The sequence below is a fragment of the Balaenoptera borealis genome, assembly GCF_965194805.1.
Source record: "Balaenoptera borealis genome assembly, chromosome: 16".
In the NCBI taxonomy this organism is placed as follows: Eukaryota; Metazoa; Chordata; class Mammalia; order Artiodactyla; family Balaenopteridae; genus Balaenoptera; species Balaenoptera borealis.
The window spans coordinates 79,005,174-79,016,216 of record NC_138872.1 but is presented as its reverse complement, the minus strand read 5'-3'; positions in this window follow the sequence as shown (position 1 = coordinate 79,016,216).

Here is an 11,043-nt window from a genome sequence, read left to right as displayed (position 1 = left end):
CCACACAGGGTTACTTCCACCGTACTTCACTGGTCACACAGACCAGCCCTGATTCAACATGGGAAGTGTCTATACAAGGCCACAAATAAGGCCCAGGAGATATCACTGGGGTCTTCTTGGACACTGGCTAGAGACGTGGAGGGCGGAGCCCCAGGAGACCAGTGCTTGGATTTTTTTTTTTTTGGGGGGGAAGGGTTGGATTCCAGTTGATGCTGGAACTTCTCAGAAGGTAGATGCAGAAATAGTGCTAGAGCTAAACATTTGCTCCTGCTGGACTGGAGGGCAGAAGAAAGTCCCTCCTCCTCATTCACATTCCAGTCTCCCTCAGCTGGTCCCTATTAGCAGGCCCACCTCAACAGGAATCCAGTTGCAAGGGAGTCTGGGAAATGTAGTTTTCAGTGGTCCAGCAACTGTATCACAGAACAAAGTGGAGTGGGCTTGAGGCTGAGGTACCACAAGCAAGCAGCACAACCCATCCCTTTGGCTACTCATCACACATACACATCTTTCTACCATATTTGATTTCCATACAACTCTAACAGCTTCATGCCTCCACCTAACAAGACGCAAGTATCCTTTGTACACAGATGTGTCATTCTCTTCCTAATACCAAAATCAGAAATAGTACAAGAAGAGGAAAATTATACACCATTATCATTCTAGAAATATCTAAAAAGAATAATATACTATGACCAAGTAGGGCTTATCCCAGGAATGTAATAGTGTTTCAGTATTTCAAAAGTAAATCCATGGAAAACCACAGTGAGATACCACTTAACACCCACAAGGATGGCCGTAATTTTTTTTTAATTTATTTAATTTATTTATTTATTTATTTTTGGCTGCTTTGGGTCTCTGTTGCTGTGCGTGGGCTTTCTCTAGTTGCAGAGAGCGGGGGCTACTCTTTGTTGCAGTGTGAGGGGCTTCTCATTATGGTGGCTTCTCATTGTGGAGCACAGGCTATGGGCGTGCGGGCTCTAGAGTGCAGGCTCAGTAGCTGTGGCACACGGGCTTAGTTGCTCCGCGGCATGTGGGCTCTTCCCGGACCAGGGATTGAACCCGTGTCTCCTGCATTGGCAGGTGGATTCTCAACCACTGCGCCACCAGGGAAGTCCCCATAATTTTTAAAAAGAAAGAAAAAAAGTGTTGGTGAGGACATGGAGAAATTGGAAACCTCATTCTCTGCTAGTGGGAATATAAAATGGTGCAGCCGCTGTGCAAAACAGTCTGGCATTTCCTCAAAATGTTAAACACAGAGTTCTGACCCAGCAATTCCACTGTCAGGTATATAAACAGGAGAAGTGGAAACGTACACACAGAAACTTGTACATGAAGGTTCATAGCAACATTATTCATAACAGCCAAAAAGTGGGAATAACCCAAATGTCCACCACCTGCTGAATGGATAAACAAAATCTGGTCTATACATACAATGGATTATTATTCAGCCATGAAAAGGAATGAAATACTGATATATGCTACAACATGGATGAACCTTGAAAACATTATGCTAAGAGAAAGAAGCCAGACAGAAAAGGTCACATGTTGATGATTCTGTGTACATGAAATGTCCAGAATAAGCAAATTCATAGAGACAGAAAGTAGATTAGTTGGGGGAAGAAGGGTGCATAGGGAGTGATTGCTAATGGGTATGGAGTTTATTTGGGAGATGAAGAAAATGTTCTGGAATTAGACAGTGGTGATGGTTGCACAACTCTGTGAGCATGCTAAAAACCACTGAATTGTACATTTTAAAATGGTGAATTTTAAGGTATGTGAATTACCTCAATTTTTAATCCATCAATCAACGAAATCCATCATATGACCAGATCATATCAAATGATGTTGATGGTGTCTGACAAAAATTCAACATCCATTTCCTGGTTTAAAAAAAAAAAATCTCAGCAAACTAAAAATAGAAGGTAACTTCCTTAAGCTGAGTGAAGGCAGCTACAAAAAAAAAAAAAAAAACACACACACGCACAGTTCACACTATACTTAATGGTAAAATAATGCACGCTTTCTTCCTAAGATCAGGAAAAAAAGGCAAGGAGGTCTAGCCTCACCACTCCTATTCACCGTTGAACTGAAGTCCTGGTCACTGTGGGAAGAGAAGGAAACAGACAAGAAATTGAATGTGTACAGATTGGGAAGGAAGAAATAAAACTGTTACTATTTCAGAAGACAGGATTGTCTAGGTAGACAATACTAACAAATCTACCAAAACAAACAAACACCCTCCTAAGAACTAAATTCAGCGAAGTCAGAAAGTAAAAAGGTCAAAGTCAGCCTGAAAAATCAGTCTACATACTACCAATGCACAATTGGAAAACAAAATATTTTTTTTTATTTATTTTGGGCCATGGCACGCGGCTTGCGGAAACTTAGTTCCCCAACCAGGGATCGAACCCGTGCCCTCTGCAATGGAAGCATGGAGTCCTAACCACTGGGCTGCCAGGGAATTCCAAAATATTTTTAAAGCACCATTCACAATAGTCACTCCCGAAAGGAAATAGATCTAACAAAATCTAATCTAAAAGTTACAGATCTAACAAAATATGTGTAAGATCTGTATGCTGAAAACTGTAAAATGCTGAAGAACTCAAAGAGGACCTAAATAAATAGACATAGTGCTCATGAACTGGATTACTCAATACAGTTAAGATGTTAATTCTCCCCAAATTGATCTGTTGATTTCACACAATTCCAATAAAAATCCCAAGAACATTTTTTTGTAGAAATAGACAAGCTGAGTCTAAAATTTATATGCAATGGCAAAAGGACTAGAAAAGTTAAAGTACTTTTGAAAAAAGAAAAAGTTGAAAGACACACACTACCCAATTTCATGACCTGTAGGAACTATAGTAACCATGACAGGTATTGGTGAAGGGATAGACGTGTGCACCAATGGAACAGAAGAGAGTCCGGAAATAGACCCACGTGTATGTAGCCAATTGCTTTTTAAAAAAAATTAATTATTTATTTTTGTCTGTGTTGGGTCTTCGTTGCTGTGCGCAGGCTTTCTCTAGTTTTGGCGAGCGGGGGCTACTCTTCATTGTGGTGCGCAGGCTTCTCATTGCGGTGGCTTCTCTTGTTGCAGAGCACAGGCTCTAGGCACGTGGGCTTCAGTAGTTCTGGCACACGGGCTTAGTTGCTCCGCAGCATGTGAGATCTTCCCGGACCAGGGATCGCACCCGTGTCCCCTGCGCTGGCAGGCGGATTCTTAACCACTGCACCACTAGGGAAGTCCAGTTGCTTTTTGACAAAGATGCAAAGGCAATTCAATGAAGAAAGGATAGTCTTTCTAACAAATGGTGTTGGAAAAATTAGGCATCCATCTATCCTAAATAAATAAGATCCCAACCTAAACCTCAAACTCTATAGAAAAATTAACTCAAAATGGATCATAGAGGGACTTCCCTGGTGGTCCAGTGGCTAAGACTCTGCGCTCCCAATGCCAGGGGCCCGGGGTTCGACCCCTGGTCAGGGAACTAGATCCCATGTGCCACGACTAAGCGTTCACATGCTGCAAGTAAAGATCCCGCATGCCGCAATGAAGATCCCGCATGCAGCAACGAAGATCCCACGTGCTGCAACTGAGGCCCAGCGCAGCCAAATAAATAAATAAATAAATATATTTTTTAAATGGACCATAGATCTAAATGTAAAATGTGAATGTATAAAATGTTTATATGAAAACAAAGAAAATCTGCATGACTTGGGTTAAACAAAGATTTCTTAGATGTGACACCAAAAGCACAATCAAAAAAAAAAAAAGGTTGATAAATTAGACTTCATCAAAATTAAAACACTTCCTCTGTAAAATACAATGATTGTGGTGGTGGTTATATGAATCTATAAATGTGTTAAAACACCTAGAACTGTAAGTGGAAAAAGAAGTTAATTTTACTCTGTGTAAATTTTTTAAATAATTTTTTTAAAATCATACCAAAGCAGATGGCAAGCCAGAAGAAATATTTGCAACATACAGAAAATATTTGCAAACCATGTAATAGTCAAAGAATTCTATAATATATTGAATATAAAGTGTTTCTACAAAAAAAAAAAAAGAGATCGTCGGATTGGATTCAAAAAATAATTTATATGCTGCTTACAAGAAACCAACTTGAAATGTAATTATATAGATAAAGTAAAAGGATGAAACGATACACCACACAAACACTAATTTTTTTTAAAGCTGGACTGGCTATATTTAGATTAGATGAGATAGATTAGATTAATATCAATCAAAGTAGACTTCAGAACTGGGAAGATGATTAGGGATAAAGAGAGAATTACAGGGCTTCCCTGGTGGCGCAGTGGTTAGGAATCCGCCTGCCAATGCGGGGGACACGGGTTCGTGCCCCGGTCCGGGAAGATCCCACATGCCGTGGAGCGGCTAGGCCCGTGAGCCACAACTACTGAGCCTGCGCTCCACAACGGGAGAGGCCGCGACAGTAAGAGGCCCGCCCAACACGATGAAGAGTGGCCCCCGCTCGCCGCAACTGGAGAAAGCCCTTGCACAGAAACGAAGACCCAACACAGCCAAAAATAAATAAATAAATAAATAAATTTTTTTAAAAAGAGAATGACATAATAATAAAAGAATCAACTAGCCAAGAAGACGTAACTATCTGAAATGTGTATGCATCTAAAAACATTGTTTTGAAATACATAAAGCAAAAATTCCTAGAACTGAAAGGAAAAATAGATATTATAGAAGTACCACCTTTACAGCCATGTGAAGTAGTACCTTTGAAGTGGATTCACCAGCCCTAGTAAAGCCTTCAGATGACTGTGGTCCCAGTCAATATCTTGACTGCAACCTTATCAGAGACCCTGAGCCAGAACTGTCCAGATAAGTCACTCCTGAATTCCAGACCATCAGAAACTGAGAGATAAGTGTTTATTAATATTTTAAGACACTAACTTCTAGACGAATTTGTTACACAGCAATAGATACCTAATAAAGCCACCATAAAGCCCTCTGGTTCTTTGACCATGACTTAAGCTGAGAATTAAAAGCCCTAAGCTATTCCCTTTCTTCCTGTAACTCTGCAGTGCAGTCAGAAGTAGCCAGCCCACCTCACCATTCTTATAGTTTTCCTTAGCTATTTGTTTTCACATGGCACTGGGCACTTCTCAAGCAACCACGAGTGGTAATCAGTTTATCTGAGATGTCTCTTTATGCCAGGGGACATCAGAATCCCATTTACATTGGCAAGGTGCTCAGCACTGAGTTCAAGGTCAGGGGTGTAACCAAATCAATTTCATGGTCCCACCTTTTAAGGTCTACTTCTCTTGCCAGCTGGCTTCCTTCTAACTTCTGACAATGGGAATCACTAAAGGGACCTTGGAAGATGGACAAAGAGGAAAAAGGATGACTTCCAGCTTTCCAGGGATTGTCTGTATTTCTCAAGCAACAGCAAACACTTGACTTCTGCCCCCAACTACTTGCAGCAGGCATAGCCCAGGCTGCCCATAGCTCTCTCTTCACAGGTCTGAGTACCAGCCACATGACACAGCCTCCTCAGTAGTCTGGGTACCACCCAAGGGCTCCCTTTCCTCAGGGTTCTGAACACCAGCTACATGAAGATACAATGTAGAGCTCCTAGGTCTTGGTAAGTTATAAAGTTTGGTTTCCATTATCCTGACTAGTCCCTGATTGATACAGTACTTGGTACTGGAGTGGAGTTGAAATATTTGCTGGATAAATGAACAGAATAATGAATAATTGAGCTTGTAAGATCTAGGACTCCCAGCTGCCATCTTACTCTCAGGAAGAGCAACTAAATTATTCCTTCAGTAATTAAATCATTCAACATCTGCTCTTTTTCTATGTTAACCTCTTTACCACTCCATCAAACCAGTCCATCAACGCCTCTCTGCTTCTACCTCTTAGCCCGATAAATTTATTTTTCAAAATTTATTTTACTGAAGTAGAGTTGATTTACAGCATTGTGTTAATTTCTGCTGTAGAGCAAAGTGAGTCAGTTATACATGTATATACATTCTTTTTCATATTCTTTTCCATTGTGGTTTATCAGAGGATATTGAATATAGTTCCCTGTGCTATACAGTAGGACCTTGTTGTTTAATCCATTCTATATATAATAGTTTGCATCTGCTAATCCCAAGCTCCCACTCCATCCCTCACCTACCCCCTCCCCCTTGGCAACCACAAGTCTGTTCTCTATGCCTGTGAGTCTGTTCCTGTTTCATAGATATGTTCATTTGTGTCGTATTTTAGGTTCCACATATAAGTGATATCATATGGTATTTGTCTTTCTCTGTCTGGCTTACTTCACTTAGTATGATAATCTCTAGGTTCATCCATGTTGCTGCAAATGGCATTTTTTCATTCTTTTTTATGGCTGAGTAGTATTCCATTGTATATATGTACCACATCTTCTTTATCCATTCATCTGTCGATGGACATTTAGGTTGTTTCCATGTCTTGGCTATTGTGAATAGTGCTGCTATGAATATAAAGATGCATTATCTTTTTGAAGTGTAGTTTTGTCCATATATATGCCCAGGAATGGGATTGCTGGATCATACGGCAACTCCATTTTTAGTTTTTTGAGGAACATCCATACCGTTTTCCATAGTGGCTGCATCAATTTACATTCCCACCGACAATGTAGGAGGGTTCCCTTTTTTCCACACCCTCTCCAGCATTTGTTATTATTAAATTTTTAAAATGATGGCCATTCTGACCAGTGTGAGGTGGTACCTCATTGTACTTTTGATTTGCATTTCTCTAACAGTTAGCGATGTTGAGCATCTTTTCATGTGCCTGTTGGCCATCTGTATGTCTTCTTTGGAGAAATGTCTATTTAAGTCTTCTGCCCATTTTTTTATTGGGTTGTCTGTTTTTTGTTGTTGTTGAGTTGTATGAGCTGTTGTATATTTTGGAAATTAAGCCCTTGTTGGTCACATCATTTGCAAATATTTTCTCCCAGTCTGTAGGTTGTCTTTTTGTTTTATTTATGGTTTCCTTTGCTGTACAAGAGCTTTTAAGTTTGATTAGGTCCCATTTGTTTATTTTTGCTTTTATCTCTGTTGCTTTGGGAGACTGACCTAAAAAAACATTGGTACGATTTATGTCAGAGAATGTTTTGCCTATGTTCTCTTCTAGGAGTTTTATGATGTAATGTCTTATATTTAAGTCGTTAAGCCATTTTGAATTTATTTTTGTGTATGGCGTAAGGGAGTGTTCTAACTTCACTGATTTACATGAGGCTGTCCAGCTTTCCCAACACCACTTGCTGAAGTGACTGTCTTTTTTCCATAGTATATTCTTGGCTCCTTTGTTGAAGATTAATTGACCGCAGGTGGGTTGGTTTATTTCTGGTTAGCCCAATAAATTTAAATAAGACTCAGACTCTGCAACCCTCTGTTTGAATAAGAAATCCAATAGGTTTGGAGTCTTATTAAATTTTTGTGGGTAGGGAAAGGAAAAAATTGCCAATGATCCTTTCTTGACTTAATAAAAAGAAGATTAATTATGTATATATTTCAGAAAGCATATACATCAACTTAAACACCATTATAAGTGCAACAAATTATTAAATGAGATAACCAGAGGACTTCCCTGGTGGCGCAGTGGTTAAGAATCTGCCTGCCAATGCAGGGGGCACGGGTTTGAGCCCTGGTCCAGGAAGATGCCACATTCAATGGAGCAGCTAAGCCCGTGCGCCACAACTACTGAGCCTGCGCTCTAGAACCCACGAGCCACAACTACTGAGCCCACGTGCCACAACTACTGAAGCCCACGCTCCACAACAAGAGGAGCCACCGCAATGAGAAGCCCACGTGCTGCAACGAAGAGTAGACCCCGCTTGCTGCAACTAGAGAAAGCCCGCGCACAGCAGTGAAGACCCAACACAGGCAAAAATAGTAAATAAATAAATTTTAAAAATAAAAATAAAAAAGACTCATTCGAACAAATACCATTTCTAGAAGAAGATTATACATTTGCAAACTCACATCAGATAGGAGTGCAGAACTAATACTTTGGTGAATGCTCTATCAGAAATAGCTTTATGATCCTCAGTGATGGTCTGCATCTCTGCAGCTGTAGGACAAGACAACATATACTTCTCTTAGATTTTCTTTACTAGCAGCATTTTCAAACCTACTTCCCAGAATTCCATTAATTAGCACCGAAAAACAGAAGAGACCTAATAAACCTAAAACATAAAGTAGGGAAAAGGAACTGCCAAGATAATTTTTAGGTAAAATCTACACACAAGTGAGATGCACAAATCTTAAGTGCTCAATTTGAAGAATTTTAATAAAGTTTACACCCATGTAGCCACCACCCCAATCAAGAAATAGAGCATTTTCATATCCCCAGAAAGTTCCCTTGGGGCTTTTCCCATCAATCCCCCCCCACCCCATGGGCAACCACTGTTATGATTTCTATCACCTAGGACACGTTTTCCAGTTCTTAAACTTCAAATAACTGGAATCATACAGCATGTACTCTATTATGTCTGACTTCTTTTGTTCAACCTAATTCCTTCCAGGTGTGTCCATATTGTTGAGTATAGTTGAACTTTATTCTTTTTATTGCTCATTTTGTATTCCATTGCAGGAATATACTGTAATTTGTTTATATATTCTTCTGTTAATGGACATTTTGGTTATTTCTGGGTTTCGGATATAATACATTTATATACAGTCATTGTGAGGACATATGTCTTCATTTCCATTGAATAAATTCCCAGGAGTGGAATTGCTGGGTCACGTGGTAAGTATATCTTTAGCTTTATAAGAAACTGTCACAGTGGCCACACCATTGTTCATTTCTACCAACAATGTCTGAGAGTTCTGGTTTCTCTGTATCCTTGCCAGAAATAGATACCATCAGTCGTTTTAATTGTATCCACTGGCATCTCACTGTGAGCTTAACATGCATTTCTCTAGTGATCAGTTATTTTGAGCATCTTCTCATTTGCTTATTTGCCATCCATGTACTTTATCTGGTCAAGTATCTGTTCAAAGCTTTTGCCATTTCTTTCTTTTGTTTGTTTTGTTTTGGCCAGGCCGTGCAGCATGAGGGATCTTAGTTCCCCGACCAGGGATCGAACCCATGCCCCCAGCAGTGAAAGTGCGGAGTCCTAACCACAGGACCGCCAGGGAATTCCCAGCTTTTGCCATTTCTTATCGGTTTTGTTCTTCATATTATTGAGTTTTAAGGGTTCTTAAATATTCTACATTCAAGTCCTTTTTCAGATGAAAAGGGAAAAAAAGTCCTTTTCAGAAAGCCTGCACGCAGCAACAAAGACCCAACACAGCCAAAAATTAATTAGTTAATTAATTAATTAATTATTTTAAAAAAGAATGTGAACTTAGTGATCAGGTTCATTTTGCGGGGCATATATTGATATTTATATATAGCTAATTGTTCTAGCACCATTAGGATTTTTTAAATTTAAAAATTCTTTTAAAATTGAGATATAATTGGCACATAATATTATATTAGTTTCAGGTGTACAACATAATGATTTGATATATGTATACATTGTGAAATGATTAACACAGTAAGTTTAGGTAACACCATTTACTGAAAAAACTATCCTTTCCCTGCTTCTTGTTTTTGGAAGCTGTATTAATAGGTACCTACACATTTAGGATTGCTATGTCTTCTTGAAAAATTGACCCGTTTATCATTATGAAATGTTCTTCTTTATCTCTGACATTAATGTAGCCATTTCACCTTTCTTATGGTTAGTGGTTCCGTGGTATATCTTTTTGCATCCTTTTGTTTTGAACCTATCTATGTATTTATATTTAAGCTGCATCTCTTGAAAACAGCATATGACTTGGTCGTGTTTTGTTATTCAGTCTTTCAAACTTTGCCTTGATAATGTTTCGTCCATTTACATTTAATATCGTTGGTAATTATTGCTTTTATTTTCTAGTTGTCCATCTGTTCTTTGTTCCTATATTTTTCTCTTTCTGGCTTCTTTTGAACTGAGTTCTTTGTTTTTTAGAATTCCAGTTTATCTCCTTCTTTGGCTTTTTTTTTTAATTTTTGTTTATTTTTTGGCTGCATTAGGTCTTCGTTATGTGTGTGGGCTTTCTCTAGTTGCGGTGAGTGGGGGCTACTCTTTGTTGCGGTGTGCAGGCTTCTCATTGCAGTGGCTTCTCTTGTGGAGCGTGGGCTCTAGGCACTCAGGTTTCAGTAGTTGTGGTGTGCGGCCTCAGTAGCTGTGGCTCGCAGGCTTAGTTGCTCCGCGGCATGTGGGATCTTCCCAGACCAGGGATCGAACCCGTGTCCTCTGCATTGGCAGGCGGATTCTTAACCACTGCACCACCAGGGAAGTCCCTTCTTTGGCTTTTTAGTTATACCTCTTTGTAGTACGTCTTACTGATTGCTCTATAAATTATAAAACTAACCCTCCACTTAACTCAGTTTACCTTGAATTAATGTTTATCACTTCACATATAGCATAGGGACCTCTCAACCATGTAATTCCATTTATCTATTCCCATCCTTTGTGTGTTTATTGTAACATGTTTTGCTTCTACTATGCTATAAACCTCACAATGCATTGTTATTTTTGTTATTGTTGTTTTGCTTTAACCACCAACTTTCTTGAATAAATTAAGAAAAGAAAAAAATAGTCCTTATTTTTACCTTCGTAATTACAATCTGTGGTGCTTCTCATTCCCCCCCTTTAGATCTGAGTTTCCATCTGGTATCATTTCCTCTCTGATGGACAAACATCCTATTGCAATTTTCATAGTGCCTGTCTGCTAGAGACAAATTCTCTCTACTTTGTTTATCAAAAAAAAGGTATTTATTTTACCTTCATTTTTCAGAGCTGTTTTCACTGAGTATAGAATTCTAAGCTGACAAGTTGCATTTTCAGCCTTTACATATGCCTTTCTATTGTCTTCTGGTTTCCAGTGTTTCTGATTAGATGTTAGCCATTTTTCTTACTGTTCCCTTGTATGTTATGTCTTTTTTCTTTGTCTCTTTCTGAGATTTTCTCTTTACCTTTGGTTTTTAGCAGCTTGACTCTGGTT